We start from the raw sequence: 14160 nt of genomic DNA on the forward strand, positions 1-14160 counted from the left end.
GACTGGTCAACTTTTTCTCTGCACAGGTTTTGATTAATCTCCCTTAGGGTAGGGTCACACGTAGCGCATCTGCTGCGGATGCACTACTGCCCTTTCCTAGAGTGTGCCTCCAGCTGTTGTCCCCCTAGGTCCTGTTCCCAGCAGCAATCCGCCACTACAAGCAGACACAGAGGGAGCTGCGAGTCGCACGTGCGTATGCACATTGTATTCCAGACATCGCGGCAGCTCTCGGCCTAGCTTCGGGAGCAAAGCGAGCAGCTGTGATGCCTGGGGAGCTGCACATTGCGTGCGACTCACAGCTCCCTCTGTGTCTGCAAAAAGTGGTGTACGGTGCACCAAACAGTAGACAACTTTGAAAGATGTTCTACCAAAAACTGAGCAAAAAAATTGTGCATATAATGCAATTGCACAAAAAATGCAGGGACAATTAGAACATTGGTGCAAGTGGTGTAAAACTAATAAAGAAAAAACATCTGGAGGCACCTGACCCAAAAAAAAACCCTAAAGCAATCGATGGTGTGGTGTCTCGGTACCGTATTGCAGACCGTACCTTGTATAGTGGTCCCCAAAGTCAGAGTTACTACGTTCAGGTAGGGTCCCCCAGGTGGGACAGCCCCTAGTCGACCTCTTTTGTAATGTTTAAATGTATATATTTAACATAATGTATATTAGTATGCTTACCTTGGTAGCGTTGCAGGACCTTCGGTTATGTGACTATGTTAATTCCTCTATGGTATGTTGGAGGACCTTTGGGTCACATGATTACCCATAGCTCTATGTACAGAAGATTGACAGTTGTTATGGACAAGTGAGCTTTAGTCCAGCCCCTGCCTATATAAGGGAGCTGTAGCCAATGATCGCTCTCTTGGGTTGCTGCTCTTGTGGATGCCGGACTCTTAGGACGGACCAGCGCAACTTTCAAAGACAAGCTAGGCCAGAAGCCTGCCGGCCTCAGCCTGAAACTAAACCGTGAGTTAAAATCACAATCCCCGCTAAAGCTAGCGTGATTACTGGACCGAATCTAAACCCCTAAAGCCAGTGGATCAGTGCAACAATTACCTTCTTAAGCTCAATAGACTCACGAGGTCCCAACCACTTGTCAAGCTCTAATAGACTTTGTTATATGGACTGTTCCTGTTCATTATTGCATAAAATCTTCAGTAAAAGTTCCGACAAGCTTCTACAAATCTCCGGTTGTGGCCAATCAATTATTTCCTATCTCCCTATCGCTCTTGGGATGGGCGGTGGTGGGACAAGCATACAGAGAAAAGCCCACACCCTGGCGTCACGAATAGAAAGGGTTAAGCAAGCACCCTTTAGTAACCGCACAGCCACACCCCCATATACCCTACACCCCCCAAGCTACCACAATGGAATATGTGGAGTCACAGTGGTTCAAAAAATTATATTTAACTGAGCAAAACGGTGGTGCAAAGGAATCCAAGAGGCAAATAATACAGTAGCAAAAAGAAAAAGTCCAGCAACTCACCGCAACCGACACTCAGTGTTGAACAGCCGTCATGGGGCCGGAAGAAGTGCTGATTGCACGAAACTCACCGGTTTGTAGCCTCTGAGCTTCCCGTAAGATCCCGGTGATCCATGGCGGCTGTTCAACACTCAGTGTCGGTTGCGGTGAGTTGCTGGACTTTTTCTTTTTGCTACTGCAAGTGGGGTAAAGCCAATCAAGTTATGTCCAGGAGTGCACTGACAGGACCTGAGAAGGGGCCCACTGGTGCCATTACCCTTATCCTATGGCCCCTTTAAAATCAGCGCTGGGGTAGCGGCAGTGCTGAGTCTCTGGGAGGAGAGTGGGGATGCACGCTCCCCTGTGTGCAGCCCTATTGGTGGAGCAGGCCCATGCATTGCTTCCTGCTCCACCATAGACCCTGACACCTGCACCGCCGGTGATGTGAAGAACATCGGGAACAGAAAGACTTCCCCCTACCCACCGCTGATGCCGCCCTGTAAGGCGAGTAGGTGACTTTTTGGAGGGAAAGGGGGGGGTGGGGTTGCAGTTTGGGGTTTAGTGTGAGGTAAATGGACACTATGCCCTCATCTATCTCTGTGTTTCCCATAGGGGTGCCTCCAGCGGTTGCAAAACAGAAAGTGGTTCAGGCCTAAAATGCTTGTAGTATTAAAGGATTAAGGCTCGGTTTATCCCTTTGGAAATGAACGCCGTTCCTGGGAGGATCGGAACTTCGGCCTCTTGTACTGATTGATGGAATTTACACTATATGATATATAATTTACTCGCTGAGAAATAATATGCATGCCTTATTATGTAAAAGTGGCCTGAGGGCGCAGTGACTTAGTTATAGGGGTTACTTCATGGTGAACCTCTATACCAGTGTTTCCTAACCAGGGTGCCTCCAGTTGATGCAAAACTACAACCCCCAGCATGGCCGGACAGCCGTTGGCTGTCCGGGCATGCTGGGAGTTGTAGTTTTGCAACAGCTGGAGGCACCCTGGTTGCAAAACACTGCTCCATACTCTACATTTGGGCCAGACTAGGACTAAAAAGTTATCCTGGAATCAAACCCACCCCGCCATATAATGGAAAAATAGTGTCGCGCAATGCCTGCTTACGGCAAATTTTACCTAAGTTGGTCCCACCTGTCACTGTTTTCCCGGTGATCGACAATCCGCACTGCGCATGGCCAACCGATCCTGTGCCATATTATACCCGACACTCATTACTTCTTACTTCTCTGTGACTCTCGCCTTGCATTACAAAGAAGCAGCGAGTGTCGGGCATTCTTCGGTTGTACCACGACAGACCGATCTGTCACTACTCACTTAAATACATAAATAATAATACGAGCAGAACAATGAAAAAAATAATATATACATATATTTTTTTGGGGTCTAGCTTTTATGCAAAGCCACACCCACTTCTGTAAAGCCTGCAAGTGAGCCATTGAGTCAGCTGGACTGGGTGGAGTTGGGTGATCACTACAATTGGAAATGTAAAGTTAGCTAAATTAAAGGTAATGACTTACAACTCTGTACTGGCATACTGCAAGCTGCCAATCTTTTCTACAGACGTCTCATGACAATTTTTGGAGTTGTTCAGATACAAGTGAGCAGGGATGCCAGAAAACATAAAGGAATCTTCCTACCTAGGTAAAATACTGTCTACAATAATGCTGTATGGATAACCTGTTCAAAGTTCTCCATCTCCAAAAGGGGGCTTTATCGTCTATGCCAGAGAGAAGAAGGCTGGACAAAGGTCTTTCTGCAACACACTAATCTCTTTGTTGGCCTCCGGTCGGAGTTAGTGCTGCTTGACTGTCACGTCCTGATAAGTTTCCCTTCCAGAGTCCTTCTGGGTACCATGTTGCAGAAACAGAGTTGTGTGAGTATATAAAAGTCTCATACCTTGACAAAGGCTAACGAAACGCGTCGGTTTTTATCGTATTTTCCTGCCTTCTATGCATGTTTTTTACCTCCACGGAGATTGAATAAATTCTATACTTTTTTATCCACTCTGGAAGTGCTGGAGTTTTTCACTATGGATTTTTTCAAGTGATCTCTTCCTGTATTGTTTGCCTCGTGGAGCGGCCACGTTTCCCGTGCACCCAGACTGGATGAGCAGCAGAGACCGAACACTACGAGGGTGAGCTGTATATATTTTCCAGTTTCTCTATATAAAAGTCTACATATTGCACCACAGGAGGACAACCTGTGAAGATCCTCATCAGTAGTTTAAGTAACGTTGGACTGAGAACACATTCAACTGTTCGGGCATGATGGCAATACATTGCGCACCGTTCCTTTTTAAGTTCGTAGTTGATCTTTATGCCATCCAGGATCCTCACTGTTCTTCAAGGAGCTTCATGCAGTTGTAGAGACCCATTGTCTTAGCCCCTCAGTGGCCCCGTTTTCTTTCTTCCGCTCGCCGCCCTCTTATTGCCCTTTCATGCATTTGTACAGCCCTTGATATTCCCATTACAGGACACAAACAATCTGAATTGGAATACATTTCATTGCTCTGGTCTGACTGCTACAAAGGTATTTACCGCTACAAAGAAAAAGAGCATTAGAAGAATGGATGGCCCTCCACCCTCGGCTGAGGTTCAGAGCTCCACGGATGATGACTAATGTCACATCTCCCTTTTATCCTGCAAATAGGTGAAGGAAATAATGGATCTTTTATCTGGGTAGCAACGGGGATTTGCCGATACATATACAAGGGATCTGACATTTTATGAATAAATCACCCGCTATGTCCTCCTTACAGCATCGGCTTTTCTTTTTTTGATAAAACATATTTCTATTTCATAGGAGATAGTCTTCCAGGTTTGTGGAGAGCAGGGTCTTGTATTCGACAAACCAAAAAAAGACCTTTGTAAATTTTGTCCTGACCATAAAACATTGCATAAAATGTCTAGAACTTATGATAAATTGATAGGAAACAAGGATTCCCCACAACAAATCTGTAAATACTTAACACAATTTTCCTTACCCCTCAAGGACCAGACTATTTTTTTTTCTTTTTCCTTTTTTTCCCCTTCTCATCTTTAGAAACCTGTGTAGTTTATTTTCAAGTAATATTAATCATGTCTTTTTATTTAATTACCACATTTTTAAAGCTCACTTTGTGTTGCTTTAAATATATATGAGGTTTCCCTGTCATGCCACTTTTATGCCATTTTGAGCCAAAATTTTACATTTCCGTATCAATTTCTACAAGTGTACCATCTACAACCCATGTACAATCTACAAAAAATGCATCAACTTCTACCAGTGTCCCAACTACAACCAGCATACCATGTACAAAAACCGCATCAACTTCTTCCAATGTTCCATCTACAACCAGTGTACCATCTACAAAAAATGCATCAACTTTTTCCAGTGTTCCATCTACAACCAGCGTACCATGTACAAAAACCGCAATAAACTTCTTCCAGTGTTCCATCTACAACCAGTGTACCATCTACAAAAAATGCATCAACTTTTTCCAGTGTACCATCTACAACCAGTGTACCATGTACAAAAAATGCATCAACTTCTACCAGTATACCATCTACAGCCAGTGTACCATCTACAACCAGTGTACCATCTACAACCAGTGTACCATCTACAGCCAGTGTCCCATCTACAACCAGTGTAGCATCTACAACCAGTGTACCATCTACAGCCAGTGTACCATCTACAGCCAGTGTACCATCTACAACCAGTGTACCATCTACAAAAAATGCATCAATTTCTACCAGTGTACCATCTACAACCAGTGTTACATCTACAACCAGTGTACCATCTACAACCAGTGTACCATCTACAACCAGTGTATCATCTACAACCAGTGTATCATCTACAACCAGTGTACCATCTACAAAAAATGCATCAATTTCTAACAGTGTACCATCTACAGCCAGTGTATCATCTACAGCCAGTGTACCATCTACAACCAGTGTACCATCTACAGCCAGTGTATCATCTACAGCCAGTGTACCATCTACAGCCAGTGTACCATCTACAACCAGTGTACCATCTACAACCAGTGTACCATCTACAACCAGTGTACCATCTACAACCAGTGTATCATCTACAACCAGAGTACCATCTACAACCAGTGTACCATCTACAACCAGAGTACCATCTACAACCAGTGTACCATCTACAACCAGTGTACCATCTACAACCAGTGTACCATCTACAACCAGTGTACCATCTACGACCAATGTACTATGTACAAAACCGCATCAACTTCTACCATCTATAACTTCTATCACTGTACCATCTACAACCAAAGTAACCTCTACAAGAATTGCATCAACTTCTACCAGTTTACAATCTACAGCCATTGTACCATTTTACAAATACTTAAACAACTTCTATCAGTGTACCATCTACAAAAGGTGCATCACCATTTTCATGTGAACACGGGTATGTTCCATAATCTAGACAAAATCCGACACCACGCTACTTTTGTAAACTGTAAGGACAAAAAAGTTTGGAATATGTCACCCAGTTTTAATCTGTTTTATGAGCCATAAAACAGGCCAAAACCAGCCTTAAAATGGACCCAAAAATGACCGTTTTTTAATGATGGCCTACCAATTCCCATTCAGTAAAATGTTACATTTTTTATGGCTATAAAATGATGTGCAAGGTCAGTTATTTGTCACGTATGTGTTTTGTTTTTCAAGTCTCTAAAATGGTTGGTGTTTAATTATATAATGTGATTTGTTATAGTGTGAAAAGTAAAGACAAATGGTCTCCAGCGTGAAATTCACTGAAGTTGGATGATGATCTCCGGAGGGGCAGATCTCCGGAGTGCAGGTATGTATTTAACCCATTAACCCTCATTGGTTTCCTGTTTACCCACACTATAACACAGTGTGTTGGGTTTAATGTGGGAGAACAGACGACCGTTTTCCTTTAACAGGGCAGATAAATTATAGAACGACCCCTGATGAAGTCAATCTCCTATCATATGTTTTCCTTTAACATATTTTATTCCTGCAGTTTGTATATGAAGACAAGGCTGGAGATGAAGCGATTGAGGGCTTAGATTTATTAGTCACATAGAAGCCGCCTGAGGAGATCTTGTTGAGCAGATTTACAAGAGTATTGATCATGAACCTAACAAAGCCGCATTACCAAACATTCAAAGTAAATGAATAAAATTAGATTTACTGAACATAGAAGGGACCCGGTCCGAATCGGTAACTGGAGCCCCGATATGGACACTTTTTAGAGCCTCCCTATCCTCCTTTAGCCTTTAGAACCGCCGCAATTCTTCACGGTATAGATTAGGAGATGACACTAGGGGATGAAATGGTTCTGAAGGAATATCAGGCCATGTTCTGATAGCCCTTTCTACCTCATCCCAGAGATGTCTTTCAGATTAAGATCTGGGGGTCTGTGAAGGTTGGGAAAGCAAGAAAACCTCACTGTCATGTTCCTGGGGCCAATCTATGATTATACAATGGATACGATTTATGATGGATATATATGGATGGTACACCGTCCTGCCTACACTCTGCTTCTGCCATAGCGTGCGTTCACACTACGCAATGCCCGCGGAATTCCGTGCAGTGAACCTTTACATCAGTGTGAATTGGTTTCCGCGAGACCCGTTCACACTGAGCAATTTCACTGGCGGACAATTCCGCCACTGAAATTGTTCCGCACAGAGAATTAACATGTTCATTCTTTGTGCGGAATTCTGCGAGCACTGCATAGCACTGCATCAATGGTGAATGCGCTGTGCCGCAGGGTCCTACCGCCGACGGCGGCTGCCAGGCTTAATCTCCGCTCGCTGAATTCCGCAGTGTGAACACACCCTTAAAGGAAGCAGCTGGCATGCAGGGATAGAGCCCCTGTGCAACCAAGGAAACATTCTCCACAATATTACACCTGCTTTACCAGCCTGAACTGTTGTGTTCACACCTGAAAGAAAGGGCTCATCTATTCATGCTGATTGTGCCAATTTCTCCCATCATGGTTCCACAGAGATCTGGATCCATCTGACCAAGCCATGTTTCTTCACAGAGATCTGGATCCATCTGACCAGGTGATGTTTCTCCACAGAGATCTGGATCCATCTGACCAGGCCATGTTTCTCTATAGGGATCTGGATCAATCTGACCAGGCCATGTTTCTCTTTAGAGATCTGGATCCATCTGACCAGGCCATGTTTCTCCACAGAGATCTGGATCCATCTGACCAGGTGATGTGTCTCCACAGAGATCTGGATCCATCTGACCAGGTTTCTTCACAGAGATCTGGATCCATCTGACCAGGCAATGTTTCTCCACAGAGTTCTGGATCCATCTGACCAGGCCATGTTTCTCCACAGAGATCTGGATCCTTCTGACCAGGCCATGTTTCTCCACAGAGATCTGGATCCATCTGACCAGGCCATGTTTCTCCACAGAGATCTGGATCCATCTGACCAGGCCATGTTTCTCCACAGAGATCTGGATCCATCTGACCAGGCCATGTTTCTCCACAGAGATCTGGATCCATCTGACCAGGTCATGTTTCTCCACAGAGATCTGGATCCATCTGATCGGGCCATGTTTCTTCACAGAGATCTTGATCCATCTGACAGGCCATGTTTCTCTACAGAGATCTGGATCCATCTGACCAGGCCATGTTTCTTCACAGAGACCTGGATCCATCTTACCAGACCATGTTTCTCTACAGAGATCTGGATCCATCTGACCAGGCCATGTTTCTCTATAGAGATCTGGATCCATCTGACCAGGTCATGTTTCTCTATAGAGATCTGGTTCCATCTGACCAGGCCATGCTTCTCTATAGAGATCTGGATCCATCTGACCAGGACATGCTTCTCTATAGAGATCTGGATCCATTTGGCCAGGTCCTGTTTCTCTATAGAGATCTGGATCCATCTGACCAGGCCATGTTTCTCTATAGAGATCTGGATCAATCTGACCAGGCCATGTTTCTCCACAAAGATCTGGATCCATCTGACCAGACCATGTTTCTTCACAGAGATCTGTATCCATCTGACCAGGCCATGTTTCTCTACAGAGATCTGGATCCATCTGACCAGGCCATGTTTCTTCACAGAGATCTGGATCCATCTGACCAGGCCATGTTTCTCTATAGAGATCTGGATCCATCTGACCAGGCCATGTTTCTCCATAGAGATCTGGATCCATCTGACCAGGACATGCTTCTCTATAGAGATCTGGATCCATCTGACCAGGCCATGTTTCTCTATAGAGATCTGGATCCATCTGACCAGGCCATGTTTCTCTATAGAGATCTGGATCCATCTGACCAGGTCATGTTTCTCTATAGAGATCTGGATCCATCTGACCAGGTCATGTTTCTCTATAGAGATCTGGATCCATCTGACCAGGCCATGTTACTCCATAGAGATCTGGATCCATCTGACCAGGCCATGTTTCTCCACAGAGATCTGTATCCATCTGACCAGGCCATGTTTCTCTATAGAGATCTGGATCCATCTGACCAGGCCATGTTTCTTCACAGAGATCTGGATCCATGTGACCAGGCCATGTTTCTCTACAGAGATCTGGATCCATCTGAGCAGGCCATGTTTATTCACACAGATCTGGATCCATCTGACCAGGCCATGTTTCTCTATAGATCTGGATCCATCTGACCAGGCCATGTTTCTCTATAGAGATCTGGATCCATCTGACCAGGCCATGTTTCTCTATAGAGATCTGGAGCCATCTGACCAGGCCATGTTTCTCTATAGAGATCTGGATCCATCTGACCAGGCCATGTTTCTCTATAGAGATCTGGATCCATCTGACCAGGTCATGTTTCTCTATAGAGATCTGGATCCATCTGACCAGGCCATGTTTCTCCATAGAGATCTGGATCCATCTGACCAGGACATGCTTCTCTATAGAGATCTGGATCCATCTGACCAGGCCATGTTTCTCTATAGAGATCTGGATCCATCTGACCAGGCCATGTTTCTCTATAGAGATCTGGATCCATCTGACCAGGTCATGTTTCTCTATAGAAATCTGGATCCATCTGACCAGGTCATGTTTCTCTATAGAGATCTGGATCCATCTGACCAGGCCATGTTACTCCATAGAGATCTGGATCCATCTGACCAGGCCATGTTTCTCCACAGAGATCTGTATCCATCTGACCAGGCCATGTTTCTCTATAGAGATCTGGATCCATCTGACCAGGCCATGTTTCTTCACAGAGATCTGGATCCATGTGACCAGGCCATGTTTCTCTACAGAGATCTGGATCCATCTGAGCAGGCCATGTTTATTCACACAGATCTGGATCCATCTGACCAGGCCATGTTTCTCTATAGATCTGGATCCATCTGACCAGGCCATGTTTCTCTATAGAGATCTGGATCCATCTGACCAGGCCATGTTTCTCTATAGAGATCTGGAGCCATCTGACCAGGCCATGTTTCTCTATAGAGATCTGGATCCATCTGACCAGGCCATGTTTCTCTATAGAGATCTGGATCCATCTGACCAGGTCATGTTTCTCTATAGAGATCTGGATCCATCTGACCAGGTCATGTTTCTCTATAGAGATCTGGATCCATCTGACCAGGCCATGTTTCTCTATAGAGATCTGGATCCATCTGACCAGGCCATGTTTCTCTATAGAGATCTGGATCCATCTGACCAGGCCATGTTTCTCTATAGAGATCTGGATCCATCTGACCAGGCCATGTTTCTTCACAGAGATCTGGATTCATGTGATCAAGATCACCACTGTACAAGAAAACCCCACACCATTTGTAGTAAGATCCTGGCCCTGGATAGCCTAGCCCCAATGACCAGCTTTCGCTCCAAGTCACACAAACACTGATTAATGGATTTTATACTGCGCTCCAGAGTCACAGATCTTATCACTATACAAGGACGCGCCATTTGTGAGAGGACAGCAGGATCTAAAACAGAATACAAAATATACAGTCCGACCCCCTCCCATATAAAATAAGCTTTTGTGGTACAGGATTTCTATAAACTGTATATCTCATAATAAAGTCACATCATTTATCAATATATCTGAGCAAATAAATCACAAAGCAACGTGTATAGTTTACGCGAATAATTCCTCCATATAACACTATACTCTGCTTCTCACACATCATGGCGTCCGTGTCCACCCCACTGTTATTAGACAATATCTGCATGACGATGATGGAGAGTATTCTCACCATGTTGGGAAATAAGATAAAAGAGAAGCTGATAAGTGAATAATTAATATTCTTCTAGTTATAATTTATCTCTTTTAGTTAATTAATCACCCCGAGATTATTATTATTATTCTACAAAGGCTGAAGACTAAATGGAAAATAATTAATCTGTAAGATGTAATCGCCTCTAATCCATTGTGTCTTATTATACTGAAAATTAATAAATCAGATAGAGAACTGCTGTAAATATACCGTATTTTTCGCCATATAAGACGCACTTTTTCTTCACCAAAACTGGGGGGAAAAAGTCGGTGCGTCTTATACGGCGAATACACCCCTATCGCGGCGGTCCCTGCGGCCATCAACGGCCGGGAACCGCGGCTAATACAGGACATCACCGATCGTGGTGATGCCCTGTATTAACCCTTCAGATGCGGCGATCAAAGCTGACCGCCACGTCTGAAGGGAAAGTGACACTAACCCGGCTGTTCAGTCGGGCTGTTTGGGACCGCCGCGATTTCACCGCGGCGGTCCCGAACAGCCCGACTGAATAGCCGGGTTAGTGCTTACAGGACACCGGGAGGGACCTTACCTGCCTCCTCGGTGTCTTCTCCGTTCAGGGATCCCCTGTATGGCCGGCGCTCTCCTTCCTCGTCATCACGTCGTCGTGTACGTGCGTCGGCGTGCGTAATGACATGATGGCGGCGACGGAGAGCGAGGATACCCGGCCGGCAGCAGAGACGTTCCGGAGCGACGGGGACACGGCGACAGCGATGGAACGACATCCAGGGCAGCGGTGACGGGTCCGGAGCGGCGGGGACACGTGAGTATTACCTCCTATGCAGTGGTCTTCAATCTGCGGACCTCCAGATGTTGCAAAACTACAACTCCCAGCATGCCCGGACAGCCAACGGCTGTCCGGGCATGCTGGGAGTTGTAGTTTTGCAACATGTGGAGGTCCGCAGGTTGAAGACCACTATTGGGTTCAAAATCTCCATTTTTTTAGATTTTGCACCTATAAATTGGGTGCGTCTCATATGCCGGTGCGTCCTATAGGGCGAAAAATACGGTATTTCCTTAAAGAGAACCTGTCATCAAAATATATTTTCTAAACTAACTCACATTATATTCACTAACAACTCCTAATACCCCTCCTGCCCTATATAAAAAATTCTGAACTTTAAAAAGCTGTGTATCATACCTTTCCCCTTGCTCACACTGTGTCTCGCCATGCCCCGCACGCACTTCCTGAGTTTGGACTCCTGCAAGTCCAGGTGGAGACCAAACTAACTGTTTGGGAACAGAACAGAGCCACCTAGTGGCCGTTTTTTTCCAATCATATTAAAAACATATAAAGGTTGAAAATTTTAACAAAAGGGTCTTATAATAACATAAGGAACAATATATTAAAATTATAGTTTGGTGACTGGTACTCTTTAAAGGAGTTTATGATTTTAGAAATTAATTTTCAAAGTTATTGCAATGGTTTCCCTCATCTTCCATTATAAGAACCATTTTTGAACATGGTATCATCTTCAGAGGTGGTTCACTGAAGATGTACATTTTCCTTTAAATGGGCGCTCTCATTAAAACTAATTTTTGCTATTGCACTCCTTATGTTAAATAAAACATCTTTCTAATGTACTTTGTTGAATAAAAAAAAAAAAAAAAAAAAAGAAGTTTTGTATGTTTTATTTCTGTTTAAAAAAGCTGCCACTAGGTGTCTCCCTACTTGCCCAGAACACATTCCCCCCCCCCCCCCCCATCTTTTGTACAGACTTTGGACTCCTGCTGGCCTGGCAGAAGTCCAAAATCAGGAAATGCAGTCTTGAGCTGGGGGAGTCTTGAGCTGAAACGCCCCCTCCCATAGACTTGCATTGAGGGGGCGTGGCTGTGACTTCACAACCCCCGCAGCCCGCATTCGGAACCGCATGTTCCAAACGCTGGGGCAGTGGAGTACCCCTTTAAACCTTTTTTTATTTTTAACAAAAACAATGAAAGTGTCCAACTTTTATCTACGCAGGAGACCGGAGAGGATCTGGATGACACGGTCAATTTGTGCTTCTTATCTTTGATTTGCTGGAGGGAATAATAAATCTTGCGCACCACACCGGTTAACATGTCGAGTCCCTGCTAAGTTTTCTTCCTCCTCTCGTACTAAGGCCAGGTTGACACAGCAAATTTCTAAGCATATTTCATTCGCAAAATTCGCGGAAAAATTTTGTCCATATTTTTAACATAATGGGGGAGGGGGGGGGGGTTCATGAAATCTTGGGCAGAGGAAAAATTGAGCAGTTGTCCGTAGCAACCAATCAGATCGCTTCTTTCGTTTTTGAAAAGGCCTCTGAAAAAGAAAAGTAGATTTTCTGGGATAATTGGCGCATACTATAAAATACACGTCACATTTTACACTGCTTTAAAGGGGTACTCCGGTGGAAAACATTTTTTTTTTAAATCAACTGGTGCCAGAAAGTTAAACAGATTTGTAAATAACTTCTATTAAAAAATCTTAATCCTTCCAGTACTTATTAGCTGCTGTATACTACAGACAAAGTTCTTTTCTTTTTGGAATTTTTTTCCTGCTCTCTGCTGACACCTCTGTCCGTATCAGGAACTGTCCAGAGCAGGAGCAAATCTTCATAGCAAACCTATGCTGCTCTGGACAGTTCCTGATACGGACAGAGGGGTCAGCAGAGAGCACTGTGGACAGAAAAAAAAAGAAATCCAAGAAGAAATGAACTTTCTCTGTAATATACAGCCGCTAATAAGTACTGGAAGGATAAAGATTTTTTTTAATAGAAGTGATTTACAAATCTGTTTAACTTTCTGGCACCTTAGGTTAGGTTCCCACTATGGAATTTCCACCTGCAATTCCGCTTTGAAATTGCAGGCAGAAATTCCGCTTACTAAAATGTATAGTGTAGTGAATGGGTTTCCGTTCACAAACTCACACTTCGGAATTTGTGAAGCGGAATTTGTGAACGGAAAATCCACTTGAAAATTTCCGCCTGAAGAATGGCGTTGCTCATTCTTCAGACGGTAAGGCTAGGTTCACACTGTGGAATTTCTGGGCAGAATTTCTGCCGGAGATCGAGCTGGCGGCACTAGGACCGCACCGACTACATTGCCGTCCCCATAGATGGCAATGCATTTCTATGCAGATCTCCCAAAAGATCCACCCAGAAATGCATTGCAGTCTATGGGGGCAGCAGCAATGCAGTCTGCTCGGTCCTAGCGCCGCCGGCTCGATCTCAGGCAGAAATTCTGCCCAGAAATTCCACAGTGTGAACCCAGCCTTATACTCATGGAACACATTGCGGTCTATTGGAGACTGCAGTGTCCACACGGTCCTGATCAGTCGGCGCTGGCCGCACTCGGAATCTCCGGGCGGAAATTTCTGCCCGGAGATTCCGCAGTGTGAAACTAGCCTTTGGGTCTATTCACATGGCAGAATTTCTAGTTGCGGAATTTCGCCTCAAACTAAAGCCCATAGACTTCTTTGGGATTCTGCACTCCTATTC

This window comes from Hyla sarda, chromosome 11, assembly GCF_029499605.1.
Source record: "Hyla sarda isolate aHylSar1 chromosome 11, aHylSar1.hap1, whole genome shotgun sequence".
Lineage (NCBI taxonomy): Eukaryota > Metazoa > Chordata > Amphibia > Anura > Hylidae > Hyla > Hyla sarda.